At 45.9% G+C, this 12,314-nt stretch overlaps 1 long non-coding RNA gene across 3 annotated transcripts; it reads right to left on the bottom strand.

Moving 5' to 3' along the window:
* Positions 1 to 230: 230 nt before the first annotated feature.
* On the bottom strand, positions 231 to 11,616 carry LOC123723788 (uncharacterized). Of its 3 annotated transcripts, XR_006761363.1 has the most exons (4): positions 11,138 to 11,616; positions 10,823 to 10,944; positions 8,374 to 9,647; positions 231 to 397 (listed from the first exon to the last, which is right to left on the bottom strand). It is a non-coding gene; the product is annotated as an uncharacterized lncRNA (long non-coding RNA). The 3 variants fall into 3 exon arrangements; XR_001323368.2 differs by having other exon boundaries at positions 10,823 to 11,616; XR_006761362.1 differs by having other exon boundaries at positions 250 to 397; positions 9,530 to 9,647; positions 10,823 to 11,611.
* Between the last annotated feature and the right edge of the window lie 698 nt (positions 11,617 to 12,314).

Below are 12,314 nucleotides of genomic sequence, written 5' to 3'. Positions count from 1 at the left end.
GCTACAAAACAGGACCTAGAGACAGAAGGGTGCACGCTGGTAGGCTTGATGGAAGAAAAGAAAAAAACTGGCAACAGACAAACAGAGAACACAGGGGATAATGAGGAAGATGGGTGACACCTGGAGGGGGGTGGAGACAAGCATAAAGACAGGTGAAACCAATCAGGGTGTAACAATACTCCCCCCTCAGGGGCCCCACCTGGTGTCCTACCTGGGCGCATACCAGGTTAACCAGGGTGCCAGCGTTGGAACTCAGCGATGAGGCCTGGGTCCAGGATGTCCATAACCCTGCCAGTCAACCAGGTACTGGAATCCCCTGCCCACGGTTGAATCTTCAGGAGGCGCCTCACCGTGAACGCCGGTTGGCCATCGATGAGACGGGGAAGACGGGGGGGGCCTAGAAACAAGAGACAAAGGGCTGTGAGACATAGGTTAAATCCTAGACATGTGAAAAGTGGGATGTATACGGAGGGTACTGGGCAAAAGAAGATGAACAGCAGAGCGACTAATAACTTTGGAGATGGGGAAAGGGGTGATAAAACGAGGGGAAAGTTTGCGGGACTCCACCCAGAGGGGCAGGTCTCGAGTGGACAGCCATACCCTCTCCCAAGACGATACCAGGGAGCTGGGGTCCAGTGGCGGTCCGCTTGCCATCGATACCTGCATGTGGTCTTGAGAAGGGCCTTCCCGGGCTCTCTTCCAGCTACGGCAACAGCGGCGGACAAACATCTGGGCCAATTCCCCAGCTGAGTATGCCAACCTCTTCTTCTTGTTCCGGGAAGAGAGGGGACTGATAACCCAGGGAACACCCGAAAGGCGAGATCCCAGTGGCAGAGCAAGGGAGCGAGTTGCGGGTGTATTCAACCCACATAAGTTACTGGCTCCAGGTGGTGAGTTGGCGGAGACAAGGCTGCAAAAGAGTCCTCTCCAGGTCTTGATTGGCTCCCTTCGACTGGCCATTGGACTGAGGGTGTTACCCGTAGGACAGGCTGGCCGACAACCCAATGAGCATGCAGAACGTCTTCCAGAACCGGGACGAGAACTGAGGTCCCCGGTCAGAGACCATGTCCACCGGGAGTCCATGGATCCGGAAGGCGTGCTGCACCATGAGCTGGGCCATCTCTTTGGCAGAGGGTAGCTTGGGGAGGAGAATGAAGTGGACGGCTTTGGAAAACCGGTCCACTACTGTCAGGATGGCAGGGAAACCGGTCCACTACTGTCGGGAAGACTCGTGACAAAGTCCAGGGATATGCGAGACCAGGGACGGTGAGGGACAGGCAGTGGTTGTAGGAGACGAGCCAGAGATTGCAGAGGAGTCTTGTTCTGCGCACAGACCGTGCAGGCGGCGATGAAAGCGGAGATGTCTGGGACCATGGTTGTCCACCAAAAGCTTTACCGCACAAAGGCCAGGGTCCAACGGAAGCCCAGGTGGCAGGCAAGCCTGGAGGAGTAGGCCCACTCCAGGACCGAGGAGTGGACAGCATCAGCAACAAACATCCAGTTATTGGGGATCGGCTGGGAACGATGCGCCTCACGGACATGCTTCCCCATTCCCCAGCTGAGTGCTGTCGCCAGGCACGAGGTGGGAAGGATGGTCTCAGGGTCCGAGGGTGTAGCTATGGGGCTATAGCGGCGTGATAGCGCATCTGGCTTGATATTCTTGGATCCCGGTTGGTAGGAGAGGGATAAGTTAAACCGGGTGAAAAGTAGGGTCCACCTAGCTTGCCTGGGATTGAGAAGCTTGGCGGTGCGGAGATATTCCAGGTTCTTGTCATCCGTCCACACAATGAACGGATGTTCCGCCCCCTCCAACCAGTGTCTCCATTCCTCCAATGCCATCTTCACCACAAGAAGCTCACGATTGCCCAAATCGTAATTCCTCTCTGTGGCGTTGAGGCGATAGGGAGAAGAAGGTGCAGGGATGTAACTTGAGGTCCAGGGAACAACGCTGGGACAGGACAGCCCCCACTCCGAAATCCGAAGCGTCGGCCTCCCCCACGAACAGACGGGATGGGTCAGGATGAACCAATGTGGGAGCTGTGGAGAAGCGGTGCTTGAGGTCCCCAGCAGCTGGGAACCACATGAACGGAACCTTGGGAGAGGCGAGTTCAGACAGGGGGGAAGCCAGGGTGCTGTAGCTCCAGATAAAGTGGAGATAAAAGTTGGCAAATCCCAGGAAACATTGCAGCTGCACTCTAGATGTAGGCTGGGGCCAATCCAGCACCTCTCTCACTTTCCCGGGTTCCATCTGTACATTCCCTGCAGCGATGATGTAACCAAGGAAGGGGATGGTGGAGAGATAGAATTCGCATTTTTCTGGTTCTCCAGGAGGCGCTGGATGACCTTTCGGACATAGAGCACGTGTTCTTAGGCTGAGTGGGAGAAAACGAGGATATCGTCGTGGTAGACAAAGACGAAACGGTTCAACATGTCGACGAGAATGTCATTGACCAGGGCCTGGAACACTGCTGGGGCGTCGGTAAGGCCAAATGGCATGACCAGATATTTGTAGTGACCGCTGGCCGTGTTGATGGCAGTCTTCCACTCGTCCCCCTCCTGTATCTGCACCAGGTGGTAGGCGTTCCGCAGGTCCAACTTGGAGAAAGCGGGGGCCCCCTGGAGAGGTTCGAAGGCTGAGGCGATAAGTGGTAACGGTTCGCCGTGATGTCATTGAGACCCTGGTAGTTAATTCCAGGGAACAAGGTTGTCCTTCTCCACAAAGAACCCTTTGCCGCCGGGGAAGGCAGAAGGACGGATACACCCTGCAGCTAGGGAGTCCTCGATGAACAGTTGAAGTCGGAAGTTTACATACACTTAGGTTGGAGTCATTAAAACACGTTTTTCAACTACTCCAAAAATGTCTTGTTAACAAACTATAGTTTTGGCAATTGTTTACAGACAGATTATTTCACTTATAACACCACAATTCCAGTGGGTCAGAAGTTCACATACAATAGGTTGACTGTGCCTTTAAACAGCTTGGAAAATTATGACATGCTTTAGAAGCTTCCGATAGGCTAATTGACATCATTTGAGTCAATTGGAGGTGTACCTGTGGATGTATTTCGAGGCCAACCTTCAAACTCAGTGCCTCTTTGCTTGACATCATGGGAAAATCAGAAGAAATCAACCAAGACCTCAGATAAATAATTGTAGACCTCCACAAGTCTGGTTCATCTTTGGGAGCAATTTCTAAATGCCTGAAGGTACCACGTTCATCTGTACAAACAATAGTATGCAAGTATAAACACCATGGGACCACGCAGCCATCATACCGTTCAGGAAGTAGACGCGTTCTGTCTCCTAGAGAAGAACGTACTTTGGTGCGAAAGGTGCAAATCAATCCCAGAACAACAGCAAAGGACCTTATGAAGATGGGGGAAACAGGTACAAAAGTATCTATATCCACAGTAAAACGATTCCTAAATCGACATAACCTGAAAGGCCGCTCAGCAAGGAAGAAGCCACTGCTCCAAAACCGGTTTGCAACTGCACATGGGGACAAAGATGGTACTTTTTGGAGAAATGTCCTCTGGTCTGATGAAACAAAAATAGAACTGTTTGGCCATAATGACCATCTTTATATTGGAAGAAAAAGGGGGAGGCTTGCAAGCCGAAGAACACCATCCCAACCGTGAAGCACGGGGGTGGCAGCATCATGTTGTGGGGGTGCTTTGCTGCAGGAGGGACTGGTGCACTTCACAAAATTCATAGCATAAGGAGGAGGGAAAATTATGTGTATATATTGAAGCAACATCTCAAGACATCAGTCAGGAAGTTAAAGCTTGGTCGCAAATGGACAATGACCCCAAGCATACTTCCAAAGTTGTGGCAAAATGGCTTAAGGACGTCAAAGTCACGGTATTGGAGTGGCCATCACAAAGCCCTGACCTCAATCCTATAGAAAATTTGTGGGCAGAACTGAAAAAGTGTGTGTTCCCGAGCAAGGAGGCCTACAGTCTTGACTCAGTTATAGCAGCTCTGTCAGGAGGAACGGGCCAAAATTCACCCAACTTATTGTGGCAAGCTTGTGGAAGGCTACCCGAAACGTTTGACCCAAGTTAAACAATTTAAAGGCAATGCAACCAAATACTAATTGAGTGTATGGAAACTTGACCTCACCTTTCTACTCATTATTCCTTGTTAATAAAACAAACGCATGCACAAAGACACACACACACACAATGTAATGAAAGAAATAAAAGCCGAAATAAATCACTCTACTATTATTCTGACAGTTTACATTCTTAAAATAAAGTGGTGATCCTAACTGACCTAAAACAGGGAATTTGTACTAGGATTAAATGTCAGGATTTGTGAAAAACTGAGTTTAAATGCATTTGGCTAAGGTCTATGTAACCTTCCCACTTCAACTGTAGGGTCTCCATAGCATTGCGTTCCGGCCCCGACACCGCAGGAATGGTGGAGAGGTCCGGGGCAACTCCCTAGCCCACCGGAAGACGTACCGGGGCATGCTGCGGAATGGGTGTGGCAGAATGGACTCCAGCCCATGATGGCACCAGTAGTCCAGTCAATAAGGGGATTTGTTGCTGGAGCCAAGAGAATCCCAATACCACTGGAACCTGAGCAGACCTAATCAGCATGAATTGGATAGCCTCGATGTAGTTCCCTGACACTCACAGGATGATGGGAGTAGTATTGTGGTTGAACAGGCCTAGAGATCGCCCATCTAGCACTCTAATGTCCATGGGAATGGAAAGGGGATGAGTGGGGATGCCCAGATCGGACACCAGGGTAGAGTCCATAAAACTCATTGGCCCCAGAGTTCATATGTACCCGAAGAGATTTCAACTGGTTCCCCCACAGCAGGATGGCATGGAAAGGTCAGTAGTCCAGAGCAGAGTCCAAAAGGTATAGAACGGCAAGCAGGCTCAGGGCAGGCAGAGGTCAGTAATCCAGGGTGGTGTGACAAGGTACAGAATGGTGTGGGGGTGCTTTGCTGGTGACACTGTGATTTATTTTGAATTCAAGGAACACAACCAGCATGGCTACCACAGCGATACGCCATCCCATCTGGTTTTCCGTTAGTGGGACTATCATTTGTTTTTCAACAGGACAATGACCCAACACACCTCCAGGCTGTGTAAGGGCTATTTGACCAAGAAGGAGAGTGATGGAGTGCTACATCAGATGACTTGGCATGAGTTGGACCGCAGAGTGAAGGAAAAGCAGCCATCAAGTGCTCAGCATATGTGGGAACTCCTTCAAGACTGTTGGAAAAGCATTCCAGGTGAATCTGGTTGAGAGAATGCCAAGAGTGTGCAAAGCTGCCATCAAGGCAAACTGTGGCTACTTTGAAGAAACTCAAATATAAACAATTTTTTGGTTACTACATGATTCCATATGTGTTATTTCATAGTTTTGATGTCTTTATTATTCCACAATGTAGAAAATAGCAAAAATAAAGAAATTAATGAGTAGTGTATAAAACTGAAATATCACATTTACATAAGTATTCAGACTCTTTACTTAGTACTTTGTTGAAGCACTTTTGGCAGCGATTACAGACTTGAGTCATCTTGAGTATAACGCTACAAGCTTGGCACACCTGGATTTGGAGAGTTTCTCAAATTCTTCTCAGCGGATCCTCTCAAGCTCTGTCAGGTTGGATGGGGAGCGTCACTGCACAGCTATTTTCAGGTCTCTCCAGAGATGTTCGATCGGGTTCAAGTCCGGGCTTAGGCTGGGCCCCTCAATGACATTGAGATTTCACCCAAAGCCACTCCTGTGTTGTCTTGGCTGTGTGCTTAGAGTCGTTGTCATGTTGGGAGGTGAACCGTCACCCCAGTCTGAGGTCCTGAGCACTCTGGAGCAGGTTTTAATCAAGGATCTCTCTGTACTTTGATCCGTTCAACTTTCTCTCGATCCTGACTAGTCTCCCAGTTCCTGCTGCTAAAAAGCATCCCCACAGCATGATGCTGCCACCACCATGCTTCACCATAGGGATGGTGCCAGGTTTCCTCCAGACGTGGCGCTTGGCATTCAATTTTGGTTTCATCAGACCAGAGAATCTTGTTTTTCATGTCAGAGTCCTTTAGGTGCCTTTTTGGCAAACTCCAAGCGGGCTGTCAGGTTCCTTTTACTGAGGAGTGGCTTCTGTCTGGCCTGTCTACCATAAAGGATCTTGGTCACCTCCCTGACCAAGGCCCTTCTCCTCCGATTGCTCAGTTTGGCTGGGCGGCCGGCTCTAGGAAAAGTCTTGGTGGTTCCAAACTTCTTCCATTTAAGAATGACGGAGGCCACTGTGTTCTTTGGACCTTCAATGCTGCAGAAATGTTTTTTTGTTACCCTTCCCCCAGATATGTGCCTCGACACAATCCCGTCTCAGAGCTCTATGGACAATTCCTTCAACCTCTTGACTTGTCAACTGTGGGACCTTATTTTGACAGGTGTCTGCCTTTCCAAATCATGTCCAATCAATTGTATTTACCACAGGTGGACTCCAGTCAAGTTGTAGAAACATCAAGGATTGTCAATGGAAACAGGATGCGCCTGAGCTCAAGTTTGAGTCTCATAGCAAAGGGTCTGAATACTTATGTAAATAAGGTATTTCTGTTTGGGTTTATTTGGTTTGTTCATTGAAACTATCACTACAGTACATAGTTAGTTATAAAATTATTATTTTATAAATTAGGATTATAAAATAACTTACCTCATACTGATACCAAATGTTATGTAGTGCAGCTTGTTACAGTGAATCCCAAATTAACTGAAACACAATTGTTTTTTTTAAATATTACAACCCCTTAATAAACACCAGGTAAAATGGGACAATAAAATAAAACATAACCCTTATTTTTCCCACTCATTTAGAATACCATACATCCCATTGTATTATAACTGAAGGGTGAGCATTTACAGTATTTCTGAACCTATGTTTATGCTGTGTCCTCCTCCTTGGAGATACACCATGATTAATTCTGCACGTTTGTTGCATCACTCAAGCAGCTTGTGTATTGACAGCATGACCTGGCATAGAGAGAGCACACGACACCATTGATTTTTTTTCTCCATCGTGGCCATCCAAACATCACTGGGCTCCTTCACACCAACAATGAGAGACATGGATAGGGGGAGGTGTCTTCGCAAAGTAATTAAACACATTCACGCATTCAAACCTGACCCTTTGCAGCAGTGGTCCTACATTATGTTAAAACATATTGTTCTTTGTTGTGACTGTCAGCTACAGAACTGCCACACTGTGTAGTAGACCTGGATTCAATGGAACCATTGGAATATTGGCACAAGTGCAAACTTCACCCATCTGGCACTACAGGCAGGCTAAAGCAAATGCTAAAGGATTTGTAAGATTTCAAATAGTATTTGAACCCAGGTCTTCTGTGTCACATACTGTATAGTCTCTAAGGTGTTCTCTCAATGCTTGTTAGCTGCTGAGGCTTTTAGATTTGGTCATAATGTACCATAAATCATATTTGAGTCATTTGTGTTTACTTGTTCCAGCTGCAATAAAGGTCGTTAGCTGCATTGTTCGGTTTCGGGGACTGTTGGAAGCCTATGAGCAAGGGAACGGTTCGTATTTTTGCATGCACGTGATTGGAACAGCTTCTGTGCAGCCCTCCTCTGTAGCAGGTTGACGTTTATTGTCATGAATCTTGCCATGAAGTCAGAACTGAGCGATTTCCGCTTGCTGGACCAGCTGCAAAATCTAAATTTGCTATATCGTAAATATTTATGAAAACAAAAATGAGCTTTTTGGTCTTAATTTAAAGTTAGCAGGGTGGTTAAGGTTTGGGTTAAAATCTGATTTTATGAATTTGTGGCTGTGTCAGCTGGTGACCACTCTGCAGAGCTGCTTCCAGGGTAAGATTCATTACAATAAATGCCATCCTGTCCCTCAGTAGAACAGGACCTGTATGACATTGATTTGCCTTTGACACATGCTCTCTCCACGGTAGCCCCCTCCTCCTATTCTCCCTCTCCTTCCTGGTCCAGGGAGGTAGCTGCAGGGAGCTGCTCAATTCCATGTGTGACATAGCCTGGTCTCATAGACATAGTAAACATTAATCTTGGACACTCAAATTAGTATGATACAGTGCCTTCAGTATTCATACCCCTTGACCTATTTCACATTTTGTTGTGTTACAAGCCAGAATTCAAAAATTGATTAAATAAAAACATTTCTCACCCATCTACACACAATACCCCACAACAACAAAGTGAAAACATTTTTTTTCGAATTTTTTGCTAATTTATTGTATTCAGGATTGACCTGAGGGATGCACTCCTGTTGGACTGGAAAACATAGACCTTTGGTCAGTGGTGGGGCTTTTTCAATGCCGCAGCAACATCTTTATCTGGACAGAAAATGCATTGTTTATAACACAAACCCACCTTGGACAATGTGACAAGTGGTCCCTCAACACTCAATCCTCATTGTTTGTTCTTGTTTCCCAATTAACAGCTACTTCTCTGATGAGTGGGTCTTGGAGATGTACAAGTGCACAGCAAGTCTGAACCAGCACATTACTATATTAACACAGATGAGGTGGGATGAATCTCAGGTTTTTTTTTTTCATCTTTTAGTCGAGCATTTACCCTCTCAACATGGATCTTTTATCTCGCAATGTCTTTCATGGGATGCATCTCACTCTCTGTGAACCTTCTGTGTTTCAGGAATGGAAGAATATTCACAGTGACTCCGGCAGGCATCAAGCTCTGGAACAACAAGCCTTTGTATGCCAACATCATGTCTCCAGAGGTGGAGATTATCTCAAACCCCAACTTCTGGACAATGGCTTTGTACGGAGATCCTTGATACAGATCACTGCAGTATGTTATCACCGCATTAGGTGCAACTCCCAGGAGTAGCTTGAAGGAGTGCATTGAACAGTAGGTTTTCTTCTGCAGACTTGGAGTAGCAACTTCTATGTCATTACAGTCCATGATCATCATGCAGTTTCTGCTGGACCCCTGAAAAGACGCAGGCAAGCACGTTTGGTTCTTCTTCCGACTTAGAACAATCTTCATGATGGTAATGAAACTAAGCTTATGGATCACGTGAATCAAAGTGATGGTAACATTGCTGACAGTGCTTGCACTACAACGGAATAGTTGAGCCAGGTGCAAGTTGGCGTAGCTGTGACGCAACTTCATAAGTGCCATGAACACTTGATGCTCAAGCATCTCAACCCTCCACTTGGCAAAGTAGGGAACGCAGTCCTTCCAAGTTGTCTGAAAATCCTGTTTCCATCCTAAATACTAGCTGTGATGCTGAACACCTCTTGTGGGTATACAGCTGATTCTCCTGTAGAACCTTCAACTGTGCTAACAGTTCAACTGTCACTACAGACACCCTGGTTCGATTACAGGCTGTAGCACAACCGGCCGAGTCCCATACGGCGGCGCACAATTGGCCCAGCATCGTCCGAGTTTGGCCAGTGTAGTCCGTCATTGTAAAGAAGAATTTGTTCTTAACGGTCTTGCCTAGTTAAATTTGTAACAATTTAATTTATTTTTATTCTGCCATGGTGAATGTGTCTGGATCTACCTCTTCTGCCATGGTGGATGAGCGACCTTTTCTGGTAAATACAGGGCCATTTCTCTTCCCTACCGGAAAATGGCAGCTGCAGATCCGAGTGTTGTCACTGGACTTCCGGTCCACCAGTCTGAAAGACCAAAAAAAAATGAAAATTTCAGTAGATTGCTAGGTTGATTACTAAAGGTAACATAGACTTGAATATATTAACTGTAAAATAGAATGAGTTTCTACTAGCCCGGGCAAAATTCAGGTACTAAATCTGTGGCATGCAATGTTTATGAAGGCAAGATTTCATTGCGGTGTCAGGCTAGTTGGCACATTTTCTACTAACTGTGTCAGGCTAGCCTTGGGCTAGGTTAATTTCCATCCCTGTTGACATTTCTAACAGACTTCACAGGTCATTTGATTAGTCATGTACAACAGATTCACTTGTGGACCAAAACCCTTTCTGTGTTTTGTATGGGGAAAACAAAAAGTATTTTGTGAGCAAGCTAGCCAGATAGTTAATCTTAGCTCACCCATTCGTGTAACGTTAGTCACACTTTTCCATGTGGTGAGATGCCAGCTAACGTTAGCCCACCAGTGCAGGGATATTTAGCTAATGTTTACTAGCTAGTTACGTTAGCTCATCGTTCGTTTAGTCAGACTTTTCCCCATGGTGACATGCTAGCTAGTCCACCAGAGCAGGGATATTTAACGCTAGCTAGTTAGCGCCAATTGCTAATGTTAGGCACATTCGCTAGCATGTCATCGCCTGTCGGGAAAGTCTGACTACACCACAGTGAGATGCAGTGCAACGTCAGCTAGTTTATGTTAGCTAATGTAGCCAACTAGCTAACCAAGGTGCCTAATTAGATAGCCCACCAGGTGATATTTAGCTAGCTAGCTAACATTAGCTCACCGTTCATGTAGTCAGAATTTTCTAAGTGGCGGCATGCTAGCTAACAAACTATCCTTGCCATGGTGCCAGCCTAACGTTAGCTAGCAAGTCTGACTACACGAACAGTGAGTTAACGTTAACTAGCTAGTTAAATATCCCTTCTCTGGTGGGCTAATACTAAATAGCATGTTACCACATGAAAAAGTATAACTACACAGACCGTGATCTAAGGTTAACTAGCTGGCTAGCTCGCTAAAGACTTGTCAATAAAAAAGGTCACAACAGTCATTATGCTGGCCCTGTGCTGATAGTTGTCCTACTTGAAATAAAGGTAACGTGCATTGTACACGTAAGTACCTAGCTAACCACAGATATTTGACCTAACCAAAATAACTTGTTAGCAGCTAGAAAACAGGGCTTACCTTAACACATGGCTCCAATGATGCATCCCGATTACAGAGGTCGGAAAACGATAATATCGGAGTAGTGGTTAGAATCCAGTACATAGTACGGAATCATCCTTGCTTCTGCTCGACGGACTGACCTAAGGTTCGTTAGTTAGTTAGCTACAAAGGCCAGTGTAATTCCCAAAATTATAGTAATAAAAAATGCTAAGGTAGCTAATTGGAAAGATGCCAAACAACAATACACATGAGAAATACAATTTCAATCATTTAAATGAGAAACTACAAAAATGCTATAATATCTACTTTTGCGTCAAGAAATTGAGTTTTTACCAACACTGCCTTGAGTGATGACGTCAAAGCTTGCGACAACATGTGTAGGTCTGTATGATAGCCATCATTTTTGGGGGGTAATTACAGGCATATATATTGATAAAAGTTATCTTGTCCGAGACAGATTTTTGCGGTTATCAAAATGTCACGCTAGGGTAAGCCTACACGGAACACAGACCTTATATGATTTAGTTCTAAAATCCCCTACGGAAAATGAATGGTGGAAAAACGACTGGTACCATTTCCGGGTTTTACCGCTAGGTTTTATGCGTATGACTCATACTGTGGTACTCAATTGCAAATAGGATCCATGTTTTAGAATATTTTTATTCTGTACAGGCTTCCTTCTTTTCACTCTGTCATTTAGGCTAGTATCGTGGAGTGTTATTTCTCTCACGTCACCCCGCTCCTCCGCTCTCTCCACTGGCTTCCAGTTGAAGCTCGCATCCGCTACAAGACCATGGTGATTGCCTACGGAACTGTGAAGGGAACGGCACCTCCATACCTTCAGGCTCTGATCAGGCCCTACACCCAAACAAGGGCACTGCGTTCATCCACCTCTGGCCTACTGGCCCCCCTACCTCTGAGAAAGCACAGTTCCCGCTCAGCCCAGTCAAAACTGTTCGCTGCTCTGGCACCCCAATGGTGGAACAAGCTCCCTCACGACGCCAGGACAGCGGAGTCAATCACCACCTTCCGGAGACACCTGAAACCCCACCTCTTCAAGGAATACCTGGGATAGGATAAAGTAATCCTTCTAACCCCCCCTTAAAAGATTTAGATGCACTATTGTAAAGTGGTTGTTCCACTGGATATCATAAGGTGAATGCACCAATTTGTAAGTCGCTCTGGATAAGAGCGTCTGCTAAATGACTTAAATGTAATGTAATGTAAATGTTATTGTTATTGATCCATCCTCAGTTTTCTCCAATCACAGCCATTAAACTGTTTTAAAGTCAGCAATGGCTTCATTGTGAAATCCCAGAGCGGTTACCTTTCTCTCCAGCAACTGAATTAGGAAGGATGCCTGTATTTTTGAAGTGACTGGATGTATTGATACACCATCCAAAGAGTAATTCATAACTTCACCACGCTCAAAGGGATATTCAAATAATGCTTTGTTTTTTACCCATGTACCAATAAGTGTCCTTCTTTGCGAGGAATTGGAAACTGCCCT

Source organism: Salmo salar, chromosome ssa22 (assembly GCF_905237065.1).
Source record: "Salmo salar chromosome ssa22, Ssal_v3.1, whole genome shotgun sequence".
In the NCBI taxonomy this organism is placed as follows: Eukaryota; Metazoa; Chordata; class Actinopteri; order Salmoniformes; family Salmonidae; genus Salmo; species Salmo salar.
Note: the sequence above shows the minus strand (reverse complement) of the source record. Positions and strands in the feature narration are given on the sequence as shown.